This window comes from Phodopus roborovskii, unplaced genomic scaffold (assembly GCF_943737965.1).
Source record: "Phodopus roborovskii unplaced genomic scaffold, PHOROB, whole genome shotgun sequence".
Classification (NCBI taxonomy): Eukaryota; Metazoa; Chordata; class Mammalia; order Rodentia; family Cricetidae; genus Phodopus; species Phodopus roborovskii.
Genome location: NW_026126515.1, coordinates 7,010,231 through 7,036,835, shown reverse-complemented (window position 1 = coordinate 7,036,835; position 26,605 = coordinate 7,010,231).

The window sequence follows — 26,605 nt, the reverse complement described above, 5'->3', positions numbered from 1 at the left end:
TGTTATGAATTGTAATGTAAATATCTGTGTTTTCGGTGACTCCTGTGAAAGGGTCGTTGGACCCCAAATGGGTCACAACCCACAGGCTGAGAACTATTGACAGAGAGAGACACTGTGGGAGCAGGGAGAGAGAGCGAGCAATGTAACAGCCAGCCTTACTTGCCTTGGATTTCCAATGTAATCATCTTTTAAAAACTAAGCTCATGAGTAGCTGTAATCTTGTCACACACTTTCCCATGTCCCTGACCCAGAACAGTGTGTATCATTTGCTGAAAGCAGCAAACCCAGAGGTTAACAGTAATCATCTAAAACAACTGTCCACTATAAATGTTGAACACAACACCTACAGACAATGGTTAAATAAACAATGATATTCGTCGTACTGTTTGTTGTCTGTGTCAGTTGGGATCAGTTGGAGCCAGTTACTTCATCCACTGTAAAACTGTTAAAGGTTTCTGTAAAGTGTCCCATTCCTTCCCCATGGGATGCTTCCTGTGCTGCTCAATAAATACAGAGCCGAGCCCTTTGTAAAAGACAAGACACCAGAGACAGACACATGCAGGCATACACACACACACAATCCACACAGAGACAGACACATGCACACACACACACACACACACACACATACACACACAATCTACACAGAGACAGACACATGCACACACACACACACACAATCTACACAGAGACAGACACATGCAGACATACACACACACACAATCCACACAGAGACAGACACATGCACACACACACACACACACAATCCACACAGAGACAGACACATGCACACACACACACACACACACACACATACACACACAATCTACACAGAGACAGACACATGCACACACACACACACACAATCTACACAGAGACAGACACATGCAGACATACACACACACACAATCCACACAGAGACAGACACATGCACACACACACACACACACAATCCACACAGAGACAGACACATGCACACACACACACACACACACACACACACAATCTACACAGAGACAGACACATGCACACACACACACACACACAATCCACACAGAGACAGACACATGCACACACACACAATCTACACAGAGACAGACATATGCAGACACACGCACGCACACACACGCGCACACACATACACACAATCTACACAGAGACAGACACATGCACACACACACACACACACACAATCCACACAGAGACAGACACATGCAGACACACACACACAATCTACACAGAGACAGACACACACACACACACAATCCACACAGAGACAGACACATGCACACACACACACACACACACAATCTACACAGAGACAGACACATGCAGGTACACACACACAATCCATACAGAGACAGACATATGCAGGTACACATACACAATCCACACAGAGACAGACATATGCAAACACACACACAACCCACACAGGGACAGACACAGGTACATACTCACAAGACAGCCTTCCAGCCAGGCACAGATGCAGACTCATACAACAGGTGCAGGACAGGACACAGGGAACATGAAATACAGACTTCAAATCTGGACTTGCTCTTGCCTAAATGACTCCAAGGGGAAGCACTTCTCTTTCTTTAATGTGACACCAATGCATTGCTGGGGACTCAGAGTTAATCGCTAATGCATGCATCGGGGACTTCCTCAGTCACCTTCTGCTTTGTTTCGAGGCACAGACTCTCACAGAACCTGGAACTTACCAGTTCAGTGAGAACGGCTACCCAGCAAGCCCCAGGGCTCTTCTTGACTCCACATCCCCAGGGCTGGGATTGCAGGCATACAACTCCAAGCCTTGCTTCTTTGTTTTGTTTTGTTTTTTTAATGTGGGTTCAGGGGGCCAAACTCAGGTCCCTATGCTTGTGCAGCATTCACTTTGCCAACTGAGCCATCCTCCTCTCACCCAGTCCCTAATTTTAAAAACAACATTTGTTTATTTGTGTATGGGTGCACATGTATTATGAGGGTAGAGGTCAGAAGACAGCCTGTGGGAGTTAGCTCCCTCTGCCCAGCATGCATGTCCCAGGGTTTGTATTTAGGTTGTCAGGCTTGGTGCTAAGCACCTTTACCAGTTTAGCTTTCTCATTGGCCTCAGGCCCACTTTTAAACTTCAATTCGTGTGTGTGTGTGTGTGTGTGTGTGTGTGTGTGTTCGCACTATACAAGCATCATTATTACTGTCTAATTTTTTTTTTCTTTTGAGCTGAGGACTGAACCCAGGGCCTTGCGCTTGCTAGGCAAGTGCTCTACCACTGAGCTAAATCCCCAACTTCCAGATTTCTTTCTTTTTAAAAATGCTAGGCATGCATCAGAAATATTTTTGGCATCCTCAAAGAAGTTACTTCCATCCTCCAGGCCCCGCCCCCACGCATTTTGGCACTGACTCATATTTTATCTGTATGAATTTTCCTGCTTTGGCCATTCCATGTGTGCTACATTTTGTTTGTTTGGTTGGTTGGTTTTGGTTTTTGTCAACTTGACACAAACAGAAACACATCTAGAAAGAGGGATCTTATCAAGAAAATGCCTCCATCAGATTGGCCTGCAGGCAAGTCTGTGAGGTGTTTTCTTGATTAATGATTGGTGTGGGGAGAGGCCAGCCCATTGTGGGTGGAGCCAACCCTAGGCCTATGAGGAGCAAGCCAGTAAGCAGCACCCTTCTATGGCTTCTGCTTCAGCTCCTGCGTCCAGGTTCCTGCCTTGAGTTCCTGCCCTGACTTCCTGTTGTGATGGATGTGGCCTGAGAGTTGTAAGGTGAAGTACACTCTCTCTTACCTAAGTTGACACAGCAATGGGAAGCTGACTAAGACAGCACAGAAATGAAATCTTGTTGATCTTTCGTTAAGTGGCCCTTCAGGACTAATGTTTCAAAGCTCATCCATGGCACAGGGGACATCAAGGCTTCATTCCCTTCTATAGCCCAATAATACCCCATAATATCACATCATACTATGCTACACTGTGTCCACTCACCAGCCTACACAGACATGCAATGCACATGTTTACACGTGCGCGTGCATGTGGAAATCTAAGGTTGCTAATGGGAGTCATCTTCCATTGCTCTTCCACGTTACTGATTGAGGCAGACCTCTTAATCAATCCCAGAGCTCCTGGATAAGGCTGCTCTTGATAGCAAGTTAGTCCTGGGGATTACTGCCTCTACCTTCTGAGGCTAGAATTACAGGCAGACTGCCAAATCCACCAGGGTTTACTTGGGTTCTCAGGATCCAAACTCCATTTCTCAGGCCTTCTTAGCAAGCACTTAGTTCCTGGCACATCTCCCCAGCACCAGTCTTGAACTATCAGTCTTGAACTATTCTCTGTTGTACAGTTTATGCCTTATTAAAATCTTCTCCTTGTTTAAAGTATGGGTTTCTGTATTTTTCCTGCCGGAAGAGTTCTCTATATGTTGCAGATACCAGTTCTTTATGGGCTATATGGTTTACACTACTCCCCGTGGCTATCTCTAACTTTCTCCTTTTTATTTTTCAATCACGCTTGTATGTACCTATGTGTGGGTTTGTGAACGAGTGAGTGCAGGTGCCCAAAGAGCTCAAAAAGTATCAGATGCCCTGGAGGTGGAGTTTTGGCCTTTGTGAGTGGATATGGGTACTGAGAACCGAGCTACAGTCCCCTGTAGGTTAAGTATCCTCTCTTAACTGCCGAGCCACCTCTCTTGGTTAGCAGTGTTTTAAAGAAAGACCTTTTAATTTTGATGTAATTCAAGTTACCTGATTTTGCTGGGTTTGCTCATGATCTTGTGTAGTATCTAAGGAGTCAATTCTTACTAGAGGTCACAGGTTTACATCTGTGTTTTCTTCTAAGAGTTTTATAGCTTAAATTTAAATCTTTCATCTCTTTTGAGCCAGTTTTTATATGGTGTGAGGAATGGATTAAGCTTCATTCCTTCCAACTGTTGTTGATAGTCCCTGAATAAACAGAATGACAGTTACTAGTAAAATCTTGGACTTTAATGTGCATTTTAATCTTCTAATTATTTCAATGCCCAGAAAACTGATGAATTTCCTAACTGAAGATTTGCTACTTTCAGGGTTCTTGGTGACTCCATTTTTTTTTTTTTTTTTTTTTTTTTTTTGTCTCAGTCACTTAGTCAAAATATTCACATTTGTTGTAATTAATATCAGCACTTTTACCTTTTCTACTTTTTGCTTTTTAAAGGGAAAAAGTGATGCACAATAAAATATTAAATATTCACTCAAGTGGCTGCCATGTGAATAGGCAAAGCACCTGTGGTTATGCAGCTACAGACTCATCAAAGCTCCCAATTTATGTCACAGAAAAAGCCAACCATCAGCCTGGTTCCTTACAAATGGCATCTGATTTCCCACAGAACACAGTGTTTGCACATCGTTCTCCATTCTCCCCAAGATGTCTCAGTTTCCTTCAAATCCTCCCAGTAGAAGTGAACACCCTTGGACATCCCAGGAACAAAATCAGTGGGCACTCAGAAATGAAGAATTATTTTTCTTTGTAAACCATTCTTTCATTTATTTATTTTAGAGTTCAAAATTTTCAATTCTTATCTAAAATGTACTTCAAAGAAAGCTTTGTGGAGCAAAATTAACCAAAGACAATGCAAAGAGTATTTCTAGACCTGCAGATACCATAGACAGATTGTTTGCAGGATGTATTTAGATACATAAGAATATCTGTCTAGTCATAGAAGCCCTCCAAAATAGGAAGACACAATTAAACAATCCTCCAAAGGTGGTTATCAATGTGTACACACACACACACACACACACACACACACACACACACACACACGTAGCAAATACACAACGGTCCCAGAGTGGCTGTATTGCTATAAATTCTAGAAGAAAATGAACAAGAGCTTAAAAACACAATTCTAACCTAATAAAAGAAGACAGCAGATAACGCAGTTAAATAAGGATCAGGATAAACAAATAGACCGAATAGATGTTTATTCAGGGAGAAATAACTTACAACCTAGACAGATGAACACCAGGAAATTCAACCCGATCCTCTCCTGTCCGAGTCATGCCAGAAAGAGAGAGCCTTTCCTGGCTCCCCTCTGACCTCCTTCCACAGGTCACTCCGCCCATGGCTCCACCCCCAATGGGCATGGTCAGTGCCACAGAACTATCTCACTACAAGCATTTAATCTCAAGGATAAACAATGATGATTTGAGTCACATGATATAGAAAATACACTGCTAATAAGCCATTAGCAAGAAAAAAATATATTTTATATAGTCAGGGTATTTCTGTACCAGGGATACTTGAAAGGTGACAGCCTTCATGAAAGTTCAATCTTGAATGCTAAGCTCAGGCTGTTGCCTTTCTAACACTTCTTTTAGTTAAAAATTCAGTATATAATGTGTCAGATACCATTATGACATTTCAGGGTTTGTTTTAAGTATTTATTCAAATCTATTTATTTTGTGTGGCTGCTTCTCTGTATGTGCACTATGTGTGTGCAGGTGCCCAAAGAAGCCAGAAGAGGGTGCTGGAGTTACAGGTTCTGAGAAATAAACCTGGGTCCTCTGCAAGAGCAGCTTTTAGCTACCGACCCACTTCTCCAACCCCCATTACAATGTTTTTTGGGGGGGCAAGTGTGGCTTTTTGTTCTGTTCCACCCTCCCACACCATTCTTTTCAGTATAGAAGACTATACATAAGTCCCTCATGAGCGTATTTATAATCGGAGCTTGGTGGTGTAGAACTCACCGTGGAATTAATTTGGGGGACATTTTGTTTGTAGGGGATGGTGGAAGTAGATGAGATAGTGTCTAACAGCCCCTCTGAGCTCATGACCATCTTCAAGGATATATCTGAGAAGACACAAGGTCATTCTTCTGCCATTCCACTAATGGGGGCAGCATCCTTGGATGCATGTGGGTGCATAGGAGGGCTAAGGTGCTCTGTTCTTATGTAAAAAGTCTACTTAAACTCAACCCTGACCAAGAGGAGCTAAGCCCATGTATTTGGCAAGGAAATACCTCTGAAATGGCAGGGGAGACATTCCAGGAGGACAACCACTCAACAAGAGGAAGGAGGAATGTGAGCAGACCAGGAGGCCGTCTGAGTGGTGATGGAATGGGTGGAGCAATGGATAGGGAAGCTGTGTTGGGAAGCACTCCAGTTAGAAGTAGCAGTGTGTGAGCGTCCAGAGATAGAGCAGGAAATGGGGCAGAAATAAGGTGAGCACCGGAGCAAGGCCTGAACCCCTGGTATCCAGTGTGGTAGCCATATGGCTGTAAGCTCTTCAGAAGTCTTGTGCTGTAAATGTAAAACACACACCAAATTTCGAAAGCAGTCAGAATATATATATATATATATATATATATATATATATATATATATACATATATATATATATATACACACACACACACACACACACATATATATAAAATCACTTAGTTTTTGTTGAACTGAAAGCATTTTGTATTCATTAAAATATTATCAAAATTAGTATCTCTTTTTGCATTTTGAATGTACTTAAAAAAAACAGAGATTATTTATGTGGCTTACATTAATTCCCTATAAGACAGTGCTGGTCTGAAGGAATGTCCGAGCACACTGCCCACACATTGCGTATGTACCTTCAGAACAACACTGAGCTTCACCCTTCCAGTAATAATAGAGAATTTAGATCAAAAAAAGGTTTGACAGTTTTTTAAAAATAACTACAGTCCCTCTCTGTGTACTAGAATATGCATGTGTGAGCAGGACCTTGCTTGTACTCTGCCCCCTACTAGAGAGTGAAGACTGACACAGAACTAGGCTTGGTGGCACAGGCCTTTAATCTCACCATTATGGGGCTGGACCATGCGAATCCGTAAGTTTGAAGCCAGTTGATCTACACAGCAAGTTCCCAGGGCCAGGGCTACATAGAGAGACTCTGTCTCAAAACAAAACAAATAAACAAAAGCCCCCCCTTACCGTAAGGAAACATGTAAAACCAAGAAACCCATGACATCTCTCTATCTATATCAACCCAGCCCTTCATTCGTACGGATAGCTGTTGCATATGACCCGAGGAAATGACTTCACAAAAGAAGGAGAAAGAACAGACAAATTGACTACTGACCCAGGAATAAATAGAGCTAATTAACTGTTTAAATTAGTCTTCTCGGACATATTTGATATGACACTCATGAAGGACAAACAGTATAAGATCAGAGAAATTAATGTGGATTAATTTTTAAAATTAAATTGGAAGAGTTGGAAGAAAAAGTGATATAAAAACTGCTCCCTGGGAAGGTCCAATGTTTGATTAATAAGAATTCCAGAAGGAAGAACAAAACAAACAAACAAAACACAGAAAAACAACCCAACCCTGGAGATGGCTCAGTGGGTAAAGGCTAAGCCTGGCATGAGCTGGTTCCCTGGGACTCACAGTAGAAGGAGACAACCAACTTCTGCAAGTTGTCCTCTGACCCCCTCAACACACACACACACACACACACACACACACACACACACACACACTGTCATACACATGTGAACACACACAAATAAATGCAATTTTAGAAAGTCCACAAATACAGAAAGATATATTGAAGTGAGCAAAGATATTTTCCCAAATTGAAAAGATATGCATATTAAAATTAAAAGTACAAATAGGACAATTGTAGGAAAGCCTGTTTCTAGATCCCTCTTTGTGAAACCTCAGAAGACCAAGAAAATGGGAAGAAACCCTAAACTCTTTCGGAGAGAAACAATGGGTAACTTACCAAGGAGGGAGGCGCAACAGACGTAAAGCTTTGTATTTACACTGGCGGGTGGGTACCACAAAGTCTCCACAACTCTGAAGAAGAAAAAATGCTTAAGGGTAAAAGACATCTTGAAACACACAAGCACTCAGAAAAATAAATCAGCATCTCCATGCCTTTTTCAACAAGTTACTAGAGAATGTGCTCCAACCAGATAAAAACAGACCCATGAGTGGTGGGTGGGGTCTGAAATTCCAAGATAAGTAGCACTAGGTCTATTGTTGAAAACAGGCTTAGAAAATTAATAATAATAATAATATGATAATAACTGAGGCAAAGGAAGGAGTAAAGGAAACAATAAAGAAAAAGATGAAAGAAGAATTATTTTCTTTTCAATGTATGTTATGAGTAGAAACTGGTTGGCCAAGGCAGCCCTGACTGGCCTAGAACTCACTCTATCTAACAGGACGTCTGAGAATACACAAATATCTGTCTGTCTGTTATTAAAATGTGCTTGACTTTTTTATATATTTTATTTTTGAGATTATAATATAATTACATTTCTCCCTTCCCTTTCCTCACTCTAAGCCCCCCATATATCCTGCCCTCCTTTAAATTCATAGCCTCTTCTTAATTATTATTGCATGCATATATACATATATTCCTAAATATAACCTGTTCAGGCTGTATAATATTACTTATATGTTTGTGTTCAGGGCTGACTGATTGGCACTGAACAACCAGTTGGTGGTGTGCTAGAGAAGACTGACTCCCCTAATTTATTCACCCTTTTATTTCTTTTGCCTCTCTAGTTGTTTGCTATGCCCCATGGGGTTCAGTGAATGCCCAAGGGTACCTTTTGTGAGCCCTGTTTTAGCAGAACCTAAAATAAATAAATAAATAAATAAATAAATAAATAAATAAATAAATAAAAATAAAACAGTTTTCAAAGCTGCAGAGGTGGCAACTAGGTGAGTCCTCCCAGCCCTCAGGTGCAGCTGAGTTCTCCTAGCCTCCAGGTGGCAGGTGAGTGAGTCCTCCCAGCCTCCAGGTGGCAGGTGAGTGAGTCCTCCCAGCCTCCAGATGGCAAGTGAGTGAGTCCTCCCAGCCTCCAGGTGGCAGGTGAGTCCTCCCAGCCTCCAGGTGGCAGGTGAGTGAGTCCTCCCAGCCTCCAGGTGGCAGGTGAGTGAGTCCTCCCAGCCTCCAGATGGCAGGTGAGTGAGTCCTCCCAGCCTCCAGGTAGCAGTGAGTGAGTCCTCCCAGCCTCCAGGTGGCAGGTGAGTGAGTCCTCCCAGCCTCCAGGTGGCAGGTGAGTGAGTCCTCCCAGCCTCCAGGTGGCAGGTGAGTGAGTCCTCCCAGCCTCCAGGTGGCAGGTGAGTCCTCCCAGCCTCCAGGTGGCAGGTGAGTGAGTCCTCCCAGCCTCCAGGTGGCAGGTGAGTGAGTCCTCCCAGGCTCCAGGTGGCAGGTGAGTGAGTCCTCCCAGGCTCCAGGTAGCAGTGAGTCCTCCCAGCCTCCAGGTGGCAGGTGAGTGAGTCCTCCCAGCCTCCAGGTAGCAGTGAGTGAGTCCTCCCAGCCTCCAGGTGGCAGGTGAGTGAGTCCTCCCAGCCTCCAGGTGGCAGGTGAGTGAGTCCTCCCAGCCTCCAGGTGGCAGGTGAGTGAGTCCTCCCAGGCTCCAGGTAGCAGTGAGTGAGTCCTCCCAGCCTCCAGGTGGCAGGTGAGTGAGTCCTCCCAGCCTCCAGGTGGCAGGTGAGTGAGTCCTCCCAGCCTCCAGGTGGCAGGTGAGTGAGTCCTCCCAGCCTCCAGGTGGCAGGTGAGTGAGTCCTCCCAGCCTCCAGGTGGCAGGTGAGTGAGTCCTCCCAGCCTCCAGGTGGTAGCTGAGTCCTTCCAGCCTCTGGCCACAGCAGAAATGCAGCTCTTGCCTCTCTCCAGTTGGCTCTCTCTGTCACAGAACTCTGAAGGAAGCTGCTTCAGGCTTTGTGGAAGCTGAGTCCTTAGTGGAACATGTGGGCTTTTTGAGAGACTTAAATGAAATCATGGCTGCCAAGGGCTCTGTGTCTTCACCACTTACAGTGCCAGCTGTGTTGGTAGCCCTGTTGCCACTTAATTTCCACAGCTGGGACAGGAACCTTCTGGAAAGCCCAGACATATACCACTGAGGACCTCAGGGGGAATTTCCCCAGTGGGGATCACCCCCATGGAGAAGACAAGGCCCAGAGCCTAAACCTCTCCCTGCTCCCTGACAGAGGCACGGAAATCATGGAGGCCTCTTCTCTATCTCAGTAACATAGATAGTCCATGCCCAGCCAGCTCTTCTGACCTGGTAAGAGAGCCTAGAGCCCATGGAGTGTAAGGTGTCGCAGTCACAGGCTGGCCTGGGGGCAAAGCTTAGCTATTTCCTGCTGTGTTGTTTCAAGGATAGTTCATTAGACAGAAAAAGTCCAACTTCTTCTTCCCAGACCTCAGACAATAGGGTCCAAGTTCCAGCTAACTTAAAAAAAAAAAAAAAAAAGGAAAAAAACCCCACTGTCATAGTAGAACACACACCCAAATTCAGGCTGGGAACCACCATGTACTGGGGCTTCCAGAAGTCTAGGCTATGGCAGTGGAGAGCCTCTGCCTGCTGCTGAGGTTTCTTGGTCTGAATCACTCAGCACAGAGGTGGCTAGCAGCGCGTGTGACAACTCAAGCCACAGTCACACATCTGGCTGACTCTAGCAAAGAGAGATGGAGTCCCAAACTCTCCAGGGGCTCAGGGGCTCTCTAACATGTGAGGAGAGGAGAGTTTAGAGTTTCTATGTTTTTGTTTGTTGGTTTGTTTAAGAAAAAGAAAAAAGTTGGAAGGAAATTATAGAGCGATGATAATTAGCAAATTAACACCAGAACAATTGTCTATTGTGTGAATATATACTGTTTTATAAACCATTACAAATGTCCTGCATTTATTTTATCTATATATACACCAGTTCGTTTGTTTTATTTATTTATTTATTTATTTATTTATTTATTTATTTATTTCATTTATCTACTTATTGGAGGAGTGGGAGCATGCCACAGCCCAGAAGTGGAGGTCAGAGGACAACGTGTGCGAGTCCGTTCTCTCCTTCTACTATATGTGACCCAGAAACTAGACTGGAGTCATCAGGACAGGCAGCAAGCACCTTTACTCGCTGGGCATTTCCCAATCCTGTGCGCTTTCCCACCACACATCGCAGAATGTATTAGATGAATGCATTAACTGAAAAGGAGTAGAGATCACAGATTTAAAAAGCACAGCCTGCCTCCCTGCAGTTTGTTTTACAAATATTATTTTTAGTCAGCCAGCAGTGACTAATGAGGGACAGTGTCACTGGTCAGAAGCTAGAGACTGCATGCTCCAGCTGCCAGCATCCTCCTTCTCAATTCTGCTCTCCTGTGCTGAAAGCTTCCTCTGGATTGTCCCCTACTCCCCAAGGCCTAGCGACTCTTATTCTCAACACCTCCACTCACTTGCCATCTCTGCCAGGAAGCATTTTGAGGCACCCCAGGCTGGATGTTCTAGAGAGAACATCTCTGCATGTGCATTCCTTTGTCATAGTGTCATGGTTCCGATGAGAACGGCCCCCGTAGGCTGATATATTTGAATGCTTGGTCCAAAGTTGGAACAATTTGCGAAGAATTAAGAGGTGTGGCCTCGTTGGAGGAGGTGTGTCACCTGGGGTGGGGGGTGGGGTTGAGGTTTCAAAAGCCCAAGCCATTCCCAGTTCTTTCTCTCTCTGCCTGATTGTGGGTCAGATGTAAATACTCAGCTACTGCTCCAGCCCCATGTCTGCCTGTCTGCTACTGTAATCCCCACCATAATGGCCATGGACTCTAGCCCTCTGGAATGGTGAACCCCAGATTAAATGCTCTTTTATAAGTTGCCTTGTTCATGGTGTCTTCTTCCAGTCATAGAAGAGTGAGACACACAGCTTGTCCACCTCACTGCTGTGAAGTCCTATACTGTCCACCTTTCCCACTAGCCATGAGTAGGGCGTCTTATTTGTCTCTATTCTCCAGCACCTTGCACGCTGCCCAGGGCTGAGAAGACCACTGACATTCCCTCACTTTCATTACGGTATGGGGCAACTGTTGATTGAAAATCCTCTGCCAAGCAGGTGATGGCGACACACACCTTCAATCCCAGCACTCAGGAGGCAGAGGCAGGCGGATCTCTGTGAGTTTGCAGCCAGCCTGGTCTACAGAGTGAGTTCCAGGACAGCCACAAAAAAACAAAAAAACAAAAAAGAAAAACTTCTGCCAGAAGAACAAATAAATAACTTATTTTTCAGAGTCCCATTCCTTCTGGAGCTGGGGTTAAATGATGATCTCCATTCTGATCTATGGTTGCCCTTTGTTTGAGACTGAGACAGGGGTTCCTGCCTGCTACAGCACCATGGGTCTGGCAGCACGATTCATAACCAAGGACTTCCCCGGGTGGCTCTGTCAGAGGCAGGGTTGAGCCAGCTCTTTCTGCAGAAACTTGATAGCATCAAAACAGGAGGCTTCCAGGCTGCAGACTGTCCTTGTGTGACTGGAGAGGCGGAGGTCCCCTCTTTCTCTGAAAGCTTGCTTGCTCACCCGCCTTCGGTGTCCTGTTCAAACCATCACAGGTGCCGGAGAAACATCTCAAAGTTGCAACCCTGATTTAGATGAGAGACTCTGGTGGGTCTGGTTTGAGCCAGGCATCCATCCTTACCCCACTCAGTTCTTGGGACTTACAAACATGGCTGCCAAGGGCCCATTCCAGTGGAGAAGTGGAAGGGTTCCCAGAGACCCAAAAACACATGTACTCAGAAGTGTCTGGAGGAAGTAAACAAGGCAGGGAAGAACTAGAAACAGGGCCACGTGCTTTAAAAAAAAGAAAGTCTTAAGAGTAAGCAGTCTGAGCTGGGCTGTGGTGGCTCCCACCTTTAATCCTGCAGATCTCTGAGTTCGAAGCCAGCCTGGGTCTATATAGTGAGTTTCAGAGCAGTCAGAGCTCCACAGAGAAACCCTGTCTCCAAACAAACAAACAAAAGGAAAGGAGCCAGCAGTCTAGCTGTGCCAGCCCCACTGAGAACTCGGAAAAAGGGCAGATGAAAAGCTAACAGCTAGAAAGATCACACAGGAGACTAAGGTGGCATCAGACAGAAAGGGGAGGGAGGTATGGAGTTACATATCTAAAAATATTTACATACTGCGTGAAATGGCTTTACGTATTCAGTATAATATACATTGGGTGAGGGGAGGAAGGCCTGGGCCCACCTATTCTTAGTCTAGCCCTGAAAGCCAAGTCACATTCTTGGTGAAACTTTCCCCTAAGACCAGCTTTAGTAGAGATGGGGGGGGGGAGAGGTGATACAGAGAACCAGAATCTCAGGGTCATTGTCAGGGACCCAGTCCTACCTGGCCACTAATTTGAGGTGTATAGTCTTTTTGTTTGTTTGTCTGTGTAGCCCTGGCTATCCTGGAACTTCCTCTGTAGACCAGGCTGGCCTGGAACTCAGAAATCTACCTACCTCTGCCTTCTGAGCGCTGGGATTAAAGGCGTGCACCACCATCACCCAGATGAGCTGTAAAATAACCCATGACCTCGTCCATGGGATGGTAGCATGCCTCTGTTACTGGGGGTTGCCTGGCTGCTTTTGCTGCTATCACAGGCTTTGCAAAGGCGGAGACCTCTTCTCTTCAGCCTCTTTGCACACTGTCGAGCTTATCAGCACAGGGTGCTTCCAGCTGCATCTGCAATGTTGACTGTGTTATACCCTTATCATGAACCCCCGAGAGACCACCAGGAGTCTACGTTCGTTCACAAAAGCCAAGAGCTTTTATTGCAAGCTCCAGCTTGGACTGTCCATGAGCTCCATCACAGAGGTGGACCAGGGAGAGCATTGAGCTCAGCTGTGGCCAGGTTTTTAAGGAATAAAGGATGGGGGCAAGGCAGGGGAATTCTGGATTCAGTTGGGGGTTGAACTCCTGATCAGGCAGGAGGGAGGTAGCAAGTCTTGTCAAGCAGGGATTGGTACTGGTGTTGCTGAAAGGAACAATCTATACACAAGTTAAGTATTCTTAGAGTTCTGGAGCATCTAGTACTTGTTTGTGTCAATTCTGATTGGTTCCTGCAGGATACGGTTTGTGGTTTTTCCTGGTTATTGTAAGGATGAGACCTAGTCCCAGTATTGTTAGTTGTAGCCTGTCATGGCTGCACTGATATTAAGTTAGGCCTCTTCAAGATCCCCCTGGAACTGATGTTACAGATGGTTGTGAGCTGCCACGTGGTGCCACTTAGTTTCCACAGCTGGGACCAGTATTAAAAGAGAGACACACTGAAGCTGGGCGGTGGTGGCACACACCTTTAATCCCAACACTCAGGAGGCAGAGGCAGGTGGATCTCTGCAAGTTCAAGCTCAGCCTGGTCTACAAAACAAGTTCTAGGACAGCTGGGGCTACACAGAAAAACCCTATCTCACACTGAAAGTTGGACCGTCTTGTGTCCATGAATGTACAGGCTTCATTTGATCTTGTCTGGACCAGAGTCAAGTTTTAACCCTGTCTTGGTTCATTTTCTGTAGCTGTAACTGCACACCCAACATTGGGTGATTTATATAGAAGTTTATTTAGCTTATTTTCTGGAGGCTGGGAGTTCAAGACAAGAAGGCTGCCTCATAGCCTGTATAACAAAGGGGAATGAGCTGGTGAAAGCAAGCTAAGAGACAAGACCAAACAGCAGCTGGGCTCTCAGTCTACTGTCTGGGTAACCAATCCAGTGCCAAGAGCAAAACTTCATTCATTCTTGTGAGAACTAAGCTGAATCCATGACAGCAACTTTAGTGACTCGCATCAAGTTGTAACACTCTTCTCGAAGGAGACAGACCGTGTTCACACCACGGCACGACACCCTGCTTGCAAGAAAGATGGGTGATCTAGAGTCAGACAAACTACATCAAGTCCTGGTGCCACCTTTTTCTAGTCATGTGACCAGGCAAACTAGGGAGTTTTTCAGCGCCATAGTCTTTACACCTGAACATGGGGTTGTTGCAGAATCATATGGTTTGGAGCATCCTGTGAGCCGTAGTTACTGCTGTTATTAGTAGACAAATAGGCAACATCCTCCTCATGTGTGTGTGTGCCAAGGGCAGGGCCACAGGGTGTGCACACCTAAAGAGCAATTATAGGAGATGCTTCCCTGTGATTTCTCCGTTGTATCATGCTGTCTGTACACACATTTACATATGTGCTTTTAGAACGTTGGAAATTTCCAATATTGCATAACCGATGGTGAAAATCAAAGACCTGCTCCGCAGAAGGCATGACAGCAACCATTCATGGAGAATCCGCCTTCCCAGGTCCTTGTCAAATCCTTTTCAGTCAGAGTCCCATGCGAGGCCCGTAGCACCCGTCTGTCGGCTGGGTGCCACAAAATTCCATTTCCCCTTTGCGAATGCGGGGCTCGCTTAACATTGCACCCTGTCAAGAAAGACAAACTTAATGCTGTTCATACAGTGGGAGTGCAGCCTGTGATGTCTGGGATGGTGGGACCCCGGGGAGGGGGTCAGGTTGGTGGTGTGACCCGATTGCTGGGCTACCTGTTCTGTGTGTTTTCACCTTGAGAAGTGATCTGGGGACTAAATACTCTGGGGCAGAATAGTAAGGGTGACACTGACTTCTACTTCCTGTTGATGTCCACTTCCTGTCTTCCAGCCTCTCTGGTGACGGAGTGCTTCTTGGAGGTCAGGGACTTGCTAGCTTGGTGATCAGTGCCCAAGAAGAGAATATCTCCCCAGTGCTCTTCCCGCTCCGGGCCCACCTCCCTGCCTTCTCTCAGCTTCTTTGCCACTGCAGAGGGAGAGTGAGGAGGGAGAATCTGGGGGAAACCCCTCCTCCAGCTCAGGTCCGCCTGTGTTCTCTGTGAGGCCCACCACAAGCCTACCCCTCCTGTTTTGTTTCCTTCTCTCTTTTATGAATCAGCACAGGGTTTACCTCAATGGGACAAAGCCTCTTTTAGGATCAGCTCTTACTGGGATGCATTGCTCCTGGGCCTTCAGACCTCCTCCTCCCTCAGATTCCTGCCCCTTTAGGGAGACACAGACCTGGGTTTACTTCAGCCCAGGCCCTCCACCAGTCAGCCTTCCCTGTTTCCAGGAGTCCCATCCCAAAGATAACCTGGTGTCCTCACACTCTATATTGTCATCATGAGGCTGAGAGGCCAGCGGGAAACCTGTGGTTGACCCTGCCCCCAACCCACTGTACAAACATTCATGGGGTCTACTCTCCACAAGCCTCCCTCCCCACCCTGCCCCCAACCCCTACCCCTCACCCCCCGCCCCTCACAGCAGCCCTCCCAAGCAGGCAGCTGGAGTCACAGCATGACTCACTGGCTCCTGTAGTAGGACCCTGACATGATCTCCTCTCTAACGCATTGTGTGCCATGGATTGTCATGTCCACCCAGTGCACCCAGGCTCGACAATCCCATTTCCTACAGGGGACAGCAGAAGCTCAGAATTGTGAAGTGACTTCCCAGCACTAGCCAGGAGTGTGAGGCTGGCATTGGCAGCGACGAAGGACTGTCATTTTGTCACAACCTAGCATCCTGAGCAGGGTGTGAAGGGGTCTGCAGCCAGGGAAAGGGAGCATCCTGGTGAGTTGGTTTGAGGGGAGCTCACAATCCCCGAGGGAGGCTCTGTAAGCCAGTCTCCCTGTGCTAACTCCCAGTCTCAGTGAAGGACTGATTCATAGATGACAATGGCAGGGAAAGAAGAGACAGACTGTTTTAGAAACACCAAAAACTGTCCCCAGTAAAGACTTGCATCGAAACGAAGGGAACACTAAGCCCCAGATATTTTGTTATTTCCCAGCCATCAACAGATCAGTGGTTCCATGCGACTTCCCTGGATTTCTGTTTATTCTGATATTTCTTTTCTCTTACTGAAGTCCCTAGGTAAGCTACTGCAAAGACCTTGCCATTTGAACAATGTGCAACCTCTAAACAAATAAATGCTGTCAATTGTTTTAGGATAATGATGGTGATCTGCTGCCCAAGTTCAAATCCAGGTACTGCTGGTCATAGCTTCAGAGCACCGCTAGAGAGGGTTCAACTCTGTGAGGCCCTCATGGGGGCCAGGTGTAAAAGCACTGATGACCTGTGACCACAGGCAGGGTCTCAGTTCCACTCTTAACGAGCAGCAAGTCCCAGATGAACCTCAAAGGGCCTCCAGCCCTGTTCCTAGACTCTCTGTCCCACGGTTCTGAAACTCGCTGCGGTGGGGGCGGAGGAGCCCAGGAGACCACTGACAACTGCTTCCTCCCCCTCTGTCACCTTGTCCCTCCATGTAACAATTGCCAGACCCCTTGCAACCTTATAAACTGGGAATTCAGCAGGGACCCACAGGGAGGGGCTATCCCTGAGGAAACAAAACGCAAAACCAGGACTTCCGTGCTACAGGAGACATGAAGGAGACTTGGCCTGCTGCACACACACAGCCTGCAGCTCCGGACCTCCTTGGAAGTAAAGGAGGCTTAAGTCAGTGCCATATGGGCTCTTCAGAAGCTCCACTGGGGGCCATGGCCTGTAATCTTGGCTCCCTCAAGGCACAAGACACCAAGGACCAGAGGAAATCAGAACCAACAGCAGAAAAGAAAGAGCCCGGATTCCCAAATCACTACATACAAAAACATTTACAGGATGAGAGGGACCCATGTGCTGTTACATACATGAGAAAGAAGGTATTGAGTAAAGTCATGGAGACTTGGGGCCTATCTGGGACAGCAGCTGGCATCTCCCTAATTTCAACCAAGTAGGAGCGGGGAATGAAATATTCTAGAAAAAAATAAATTAAATATATTAGTTAAAAAAAAACACAAACAAAAAACCCCAGAACAACCTGACTTCAGGGCATAGAAGAATGGGTGAGGATGAATGGGAGCCAAAAAAAATGGGATCAAATTCTCGATACTGTCCAGCTGTGCGGTTGTTGGAAACTCAGCCTGTCTGAATCTGGCTTTTCTTGGTTGTAAAATAAAGATAAGATATTTCTTCTTGGATGGATAACATTGCTAGTCAACTTGACAGGCTCTAGAAGTACCTAGAAGACAGGCTTTGGGACTGTAGGTTAGACCAGCTTCTCTGGGAGTATCTAGATTATGTCTGTTGAGGCAGGTGGTGTGATTCCATGAGCTGGGGGTCCTGGGCTGAATAAAAATGGAGAAAACAAGCCAAGCACCAGAGTTCATCTCTCTGTGTTTCCTGCCTGTGGACAAGACATGACCAAGCTGCCCCAAACTCCTGCAGCCTTGACTTCCTCACAAATCAAATCATACTCTCAAAGTGTGAGGAAAAATAAATTCTTTTTCCCTTAAATAGCCTCCGTCAGCACAGTAGTTTTGAACACAGTCGCAGGAAAAGTAGCTTGTGCCTCTCCTAAAGGCTGGGGGTGGGGAGGGGCTTGCCCCATGTATACAAGGCCTTAGGTTCCAGCCCCAACATGGATTCTGGAGAGCATTAAGTAAATAATACCCAGGGTGGTTTCTAATGCATAAAGGGCTTACCATGTCACGATTCCACTATTCTTAAATATATGAATACAGAGACACCTAGTTATGGATATGTTTTGACAGGTGGTAATGTTTATGAACTTGGCAAGTATTTATCAAGAACTAATTATGACCAAGGCACCATGTAATTGCCGACATGTGTAAATTGATCTCTTCCTCACTCGTAAGAATGATTCTGCTCTGCCCCAAGTTTGTAGACGAGGAAACTAAGGCATAGAGTTGTGCAGCGATATATCCAGGCCCAACAGCTGGTTGACGATGTCCATGCTGCAGATGAGATACAAAGATGGAGCAATTCACATAGCAGTAAGGGCCTCTGGGAGTTGGGAAGGGTGAGGCCCAGAACCAGCCGTGGTAGTCCAGAGCAGACACCTCTTCCTACTGCAGGAGAAACACCATCTCTTGCACTTGGACGGGTGTGCTGGTAGGTAAAGACACTGAACAAGAACAAATTCTGTTCCTCTGCTACCTGAATGTGGCCCTCCCAGCATGGATATTCAGGCCCCTTCTGGCTCAGAGATAAGCTGGGAGCTTTGGAGGTTTACAAGATCAAACTTTGCGTAGATCTAGAAAATTCACACCTGAGCAGCTCACTGAATATAAATGGCTCTCAGCCTCAGAAACGCAAACTAGTTCTAAGAAACCTGGTTCCTGGGAAACAAATCAGAAATAGGAAGAAACAGCCAATCTGAGACATTAGACGTGTTAAGGCCACAAATGACCACCAGAGGGCAGCAAAGATTAGAGGAGGCAGCATGGTCCTAGCTCAGAAGGGAATCCTCAGAGGGCCTCCCGCTTGGTTCAAGGAGCATTCTCCAGACCCAGTTCTGAGCTGTTTCTTTAGGCCATGTAACAGATACCTGGAAGGTTTAGAAAGTCTGGCAAATATAGAAATAAGTGAATCAAAGTGGGTGAGGAGTGCAAACCCATAGCCCCAGCAGGGGGAAATTGGAAGCCAGCCTGGACTATATAACAAGGTATGATCTGAAAACAAATGGGGGGGGGGAGAAATTATTCATCTGATTAAAGAAAATAAAATTAAACTATTATACTCCTACCACTCAGGGAGACTTACCACTTCCTGGTCCCATGCCAACACATCCTCACCCCACACCGAGGCTCCCCTCACAATCGGCCATCAGGCAGCAGCAACCTTAGGCTTTTGCTTTCCAAAGCAGTTCTTTGTAAACAACCCCGCCCCCCCAAAGCCTGGTTACCCTTACTCAGCTGCTGCCCTGATCACTGCCAGGGAAACTTCAGGGCTAAAACCCGCTGAAAACGCAGCCATGCCTAAATACCCTAACCGACAGGCCCAGGGTGCACCAGGTGAAGAGGCCCCCACCACCTGCCCTTGCGAGCCACACTTCCTTATTCTCACAGTAATGGGGATGCCACTGTCCCCAACAGAACTTACTGCCTGTGCCCTGGAAGGCAGCCTATCCAGTTCTGAGTTTCTGTCCATTACATCCTGACTTTCTGTTCTCCGGTAAGTCACATGAACTGGCAGACTGAACAGGGCCAAAATGAACACCACGGGGAAGTTTATGAGGAAGTAGCAGCTGTGCAATTCAGCTGCGGCCAGGGCAGGGAGGTAGGACAAAGGACACAGGGAGGATGATCCTGAGGGCTGCGGCTGGGATGGCCACCAGGAGCTACCACAGCACTGTGACATATAATGTATTGCTTATTTATTTGTTTGTTTGAGGTAGGGACTCATGTACCCTAAGCTGGCCTGGAACTCACTATATAGCCAAGGATATCTTTAAACTCCTTCAGTGAACAGAGCTAGGAAACACATTTATTAATACGTACATACATAACATACACACACACACACACACACACACACACACACACACACACATTGTTTTGACAAAGGTAAGTGCTGAAACTACAGGTGTGTACCACCGTGTCAAAGTTATGCAACGCTGGCAAACAAGCCCATAGCTTCATGCATGCCACCCTGTACCAACTGAACTATCATCCCAGTCCATGACATATAACAGCAGCAGCTTTGCCCGTGTATAAGAGTTAACGAACAAAGAACAGGGAAGGAAGTACTTTGTAAGCTAGACACACATGTCACTGTCTTTCTTCTCTTTGGATGCCTATTCTGTCTCCATAGCAACTGGGCAGGCTTCCCAGTCCTCCTCTCCACCCTAGCCATGCCCACAAGATAGCTGCTGGGTGTGTTATCCCTGCCTTAGACAGGTTGCACTCCTATTCAGATGGCGAGCCTTAACCTGCAGCCTAGCCAAGATGGGGTTAGTGGGGCACAGAGGGGGGACAAGGCAGAGGGAAAGAGACCGTTCTAGCAGCTGAGAACTTCTGGGCAGCAGCAGAGATGTGACCTTCAAAGGCCAAGCCCCACCCCAGCTTCATGGCTGTCAAAAGGCAGGAGCCCAAGTTGTTACAACAGGTATAAGCAGCCTATTGGAACAAGCCATACCTCCCCTACAGCCTGACTTCATTCAGCCTTTTCTGCTCCAGTAGCCAGGCAGTACAACAGAATGGCAGGAGCCTCAGCCTGTGGGTCACATAGACCTTGGTTGAAATCCTTCTCTGTCCCTGACAGGCTTAGTACCTGGGCCAGTGAGGAGGACTCTCTGGGACTTTGTCTCATTGCTTGTCCAGTTGAAATTATTTATATATATATATATATATATATGTATGTATGTATGTATGTATGTATATATATATATGATTGGTCGAGGTGGTACATGCCTATAATCCCAGAAAACTGAGGCAGAAGGATCTCTGTAGGTGTGAGGCCAGACTGGACTGTAATGCTAAAATTTGGACCCTGTGTCCAAAATTAAAATAAATAAATAATCTACGAACACCCTTGGTTATTGAAAGCCATATATGTACTCAGTGTGTGGCAATTTGAATGCAATTGGCCCCCATAATCTCATAGGGAGTGGCATTATCAGGAGTCGTGGCTTTGTTGCAGTGGGCATGCCCTTACTGGAGGAAGTGTGTCACTATGGGGGCGGGCTTTGAGGTTTCATATGCTCAGGGTACTGTCCAGTGTGTCAGTCAACTTCCTATTGCCTGTAAGATGTAGCACCCTCCCTCCAGCACCATGTCTGCCTGCATGCTGCTATGGTAATGATGGATTGAACCTCTGAAACTGTAAGCAAGTAACCCCAATGAAATGTTTTCGTTTATAAGAGTTGCCGTGGTCATGGTGCCTCTCACAGCAATGAAAACCCTACCTAAGACACAGTACATTCAAGTGAGACTCTTTGCTAATAAAGTGAAGTTTCCATGCCTCTGCTGCTGGACTGATCTCCCAGGAGGGCTGAATACCTGCCTGCTCTATGCTCACCCTCCGTGACAAGCCACGTTGACTTAGCCATGAGGTTTTCAATATTTTAAGGGCACATGAAAAAGGTTTTAATTTCTTCCTCTGTGCGATGCATGATCTACAGTATTGGGGGTGGGGACCTAGGGGTGGACATGCCATGGCATGTATTAGAGGTCAGAGGACAACCTCAGGTGTCTGTCTTCAACCCCTCACCTCCCATCCTGGCTGAGTCAGACTCTCTGTTATCTATGGCTGTGTAGGCTGGCCCGACTGGCCCTTCAGCTTCCAGGCAATCTCTTGTCTTCAGCTGCCATCTCACTTTAGGAGTGCAAAGAGTCAGAGACACACACTGTCACATTCAGCTTTATGTGGGAGCTGGGACACTGAACTCGGGTCCCTGTGCCTATGCAGCAAGCACTTCGCCTACTGAGCCCATCTCCCCAGCCCATAATTTCTTTTAAAAATAGGAGGAAAACTGACTGTAACCTAGCCCAATTCTGTTAAATTATTATTATTATTATTATTATTATTATTATTATTATTATTATTATTATTATTTTAGGGCAGCAGGGACTTTGGGCAAAATGCCTATGGCTTAATGAAAGTCTGGGGAAAAGAAGGGTAGGAGGCAATCAGGAGAGATCCAGCTTCCACCAGCTAAGAGCAAGACCTGGAGGATGTTACCAAATCATTAGCTCTTCTGAAGAAAGGGCCCTTTGAAGAGCCTACCTCTCAGACCAGTGGGTTCTATTTTCTCCATTGCTCAATCTGTGTGTGTAATAGTATTTAACACACATTTTCCCTAAGCCTGAGCTCCACAAAAGCAAGGGGTTTGTCTGCTTGTCACCCCCACATTGGTGATGATACTGTGTTCCACACACTGTCCTGAATGCCTTTGGTGTGTGGCCATCTGCCAGGGGTTACTTTAGGCTCATTTACAGATCAATAATCTAAAGTCAAATGGCCCAGTGACTAGCCCAAAATAACACAGTAAGGAGTTTAAGAGCCCAGGGTTGGAGCCCAAGAATTTCCAGTCTACCATGGCCTGCCACCATGAAACTTAGCCTAGAGCCTGGCAGGCCAGAGGGAGAAAGAAGGGGCATGTTCCAGAGGCTGACACCTCTCTCTGCTACTCTAATGTACAGAAATAAGATCTGTCTGTAGGTGGGCCGAGACATCAAGGAAGCTGGTGGAAGGTTTGAGTGGGAAAACTCAGGTTGAGAATGCTCTGAGCACAAGGCACAACCAGTCACCTGAGAATCCCAAGGCAGCCCTTTGAACTGCAGGGTTATCACAGCCTCAGCCTCAGCAGGGCACAGCTTCCCAACCTGCCCCTCTCCCCCCTCCCCCCCCCCCGGCCTGCTCTCTTCGAAGCATCTCTTATGGAGAGAACTTGACTTTAAGTTTTCTAAATTGAGTTTTACAAAGATGATCTTTCCACACCTTTAATCTCTGTGCTCGGGAGGTTGAGGCAGACGATCTCTTTGAGTTGTCTTAGGGTTTCTATTGCTGTGAAGAGACACAATAACCACAGCAACTCTTTCTCATAAAGGAAAACATATAATTGAGGTAGTGGTTTACATTCAGAGATTCAATCCATTATCACCATGGTGGGACATGGTGGTGTGCAGACAAACATGGTATCTGAGAGTTCTGCATCTCTCAGGCAACAGGAAGCGGACTGAGTTTCACACTGAGCGAAGCTTGAGCAAATGAGATCTCAAAGCCCACCCCAACAGTGGCACACTTCCTCCAACAAGGACACACCTCCAAGAGTGCCATTTGGGGGCCATTTTCTTTCTAACTACCACAAAGTTCAAAGCCAGGAGTGAGTTCAGGCTAACCTGGACTAGTAATGAGACCCTGCTTTAAAAACTACATCTTTTCTATTAAAAATAATACAAAGAGAAATTTTAAAATAAAGGAAATGTATATAAAAATGAACATGAGAAAGTTGCCCATAATATTGCCACTAGGAATATTTCATCTTCCACTGCATTTCATTCTTAGTCTTTTTTTTTTCATGAATACTCATTTGCCCCGTGTGATCACATAATAGAGCTTTTTATAAATTATTATGCAAAGGCCAGGGCCTGCAACATGGTTCAGGATGTAAAGGCATTTATCGCCAAGACTGAGGACCCGAGTTCAAGCCCCAGAACCCTCATAGCAGAAGGACAAAGCCAACTGCCACAGATCGTCCCCTGACCTCTACAAGTGTACACACTCATAATAAATTAAAAACCTAACATTAAAAGAGCCAAAGCTTACGGGAACAATTATGATTAGAAGTTATTAAAATACATAAAATAACACATCTGGGTTCCACTCCTTGCTTCCGTGTAGACATCCACGGCTACTGTAGTGCACACAACATGGACAACAGGCTGTCAAGAGTGAGGCCTGTGGTTCTTGTGTCCCAGGAGCTGAGGGGTTTGACCGCAGCATCTATCCATTGAGAGGGGAATCACAAAACTTCTATAGACAATAGTCAGCTGCTCAGACAATCCATTTCCCTTCCCCTAGACATACAATGGGCCACACTTCTCTGTTGAGATTAGGTGTGATCCCATGACTGAATTGTAACCAATGAAAACGTGTATTTCCTCATAACAAAATAGCTCCAGAATCAGCATTTTAAAACAACAATCGGTATTCTCTCTTGGAGTGCTGAGAGCCTGGAATTCAGGGGTGGCTTATCCAGATGACTCTGGCTCAGGGATTTTTCAAGGGGTTGTAGTCAGTGTCTGAAGACTTGACTGAGACTGAAGGCCAGCCCTCCAGGTTACTCACGTGTCCATTAGATCCACAGCAGTGGGACATTGATAACCACAGACTGTGAACCTCTGAAGCTGTGGGCTTGGTAGGCTTTCCTCTTACAGTGATTCTATCTGGGATTTGTTCACAGCAATGAAAGATCTGACTCTGCACAACATGTATGTACATGTGTGCCTGTAATGCACACATGCATGTGTTTATACATGCAAGTATTTGCTTAGTTGCTTTTTTCATTACTATAACAAAATATCTGTCAAGCCAGGCAGTGGTGGTGCACGCCTTTAATTCCAGCACTCAGGAGGCAGAGGCAAGCGGCTCTCTGTGAGTTCGAGATCAGCCTGGTCTACAAAGGTACACGGAAAAAAACAAAGAACCTGTCAAAAGTAACTTGAAGAAGGAAGGACTGATTCTGGCTCCCAGTTTGAGTCCATCATGATGGGGAACGTGTGATGGCAGGAGCACAAGGCTGATGGTCGCATTGCATCCACAGTGAGGAAGCTGCAAGAGATAAACACTGGTGTTGGGCTTTATTTCCCCTTGTTGAATCTGGATGCCAGTCCAAGGGATGGTGCTTCCCGCATTCAGGGTGGGTTTTCTGCTCAGTTAAATCTTTCTAGCAACCCCTCAGAGACACAACCAGAGTGTTTCCATGGTGATTCTAAATCCAGTCAAGTGGACAAGTGGACGAACCGTCACAGTAGGTGTGTGTAGATAGGCATTGACATAGATACACACACACACACACACACACACACACACACACACACACTTTCTTTTAAATTGGTCCTGGGACTGCTCTTACGCCCATCAACATTGGTATATTCCCTGATTCATTGTGAGGTTAATTCCAAGGGGCTTGAACTCAGCATGAGTCATCTTACAGAGGTGAGCAGCATCAATTAATCCCAATTAATACCGCAGTTCTGTGACTATGAAGCACAAGGGGCTACGGGGGAGGGGGAGAGAGGGGCGACTTTCCACCAGAATCTACTTAATGTTCTCTTTGCCTAGCATTGATTATTGGTGATAATGAGTTAGTGATGCGTATCTGGTTTTGGCGAGTTTTAGGAACAGATAACACAGTAGAAACCGCAGCTAAAACGAACAGCAGGTACAAGGAGCCCCTGAGTAAGCTCCATGTTTGGTTTTGCTGCTCGCTGACTTGCTCCCAGCTATCTTCCTTATATAGCCCAGGCCCACATGCCCAGGGACCACACTGCCCATGGGCTGGGCCCTCATCAATTAGCGATTTACAAAATACCTCCCAAACTCAGCCACAGGCCAATCTTATCTGGGCAATTCTTCTTCTGAGTTTCCCTCTTCCAAAGTGACTAGATTTGTGTCAAGTTGACAGCTGAAGCTGACTACGCCCCCTTTTCCATCAATAGCCAATGGGTTTGTAGGAATTATTAGTTCAGACCCTGTGATCTTCCTCAGCAATCAACCTGGCTATGGACCACAGTTATATACAGAGGGTGTAGACAGCCTTGGTTTTAAAGAGCACATTCCATCTGGGTGCACAGCCCAGGTGAGGTGCACAAGTACCCCAAGTACTTTTACCCACTGAACCATCTTGATAGCCCTGGACCCCTCATGCCTTCATATTGCTAAATGCAGCGCCACTGTATGAATGTGTCGGCTTGCTTGCTCGCTCAAGAATATATTACATTTCTTGCCAGTTTAGAATCTTTAATTTTTAATTCTCTCTCTCTCTCTCTCTCTCTCTCTCTCTCTCTCTCTCTCTCTCTCTCTCTCTCTCTGTGTGTGTGTGTGTGTGTGTGTGTGTGTGTGTGTGTCTGTGTGGTGGGCATGCAGAGGCCAGAGGAAGATATCTGGTATCTTCTATTTTTCTCCACCTTATCCTTTCAGACAGGGCCTCTCACTGAACTGGAAGCTCACCATTTTGGCAAGGCCGACTGGCCAGTGAGTTCCCAAAATCCACCTGTCTTTAATCCCACACCCTAGGTCTACAGGTAGTGCTTTTTACATGGGTGCTGAGAATCCAAACTCAGGTTGTCATACATGCACTTTTACCCAGAGTTATCCCAGCCCTCATTTGGAGCTGTTCTGAATAGACTGTTTGCATGGACACAAGTGTAATTCATTTGGTCAAGTTAAGCACAGTTGCTGCATTATATGGTTGAGTGCATGTGGCTTTTAAGAACCCACAAAGCCTTCCTCCCAAGCATCTGGATTGTTTTGTATTACCACCAGCAATCAATGGGAGTCCCTGTTCCTCCCTTCTCCCCCAG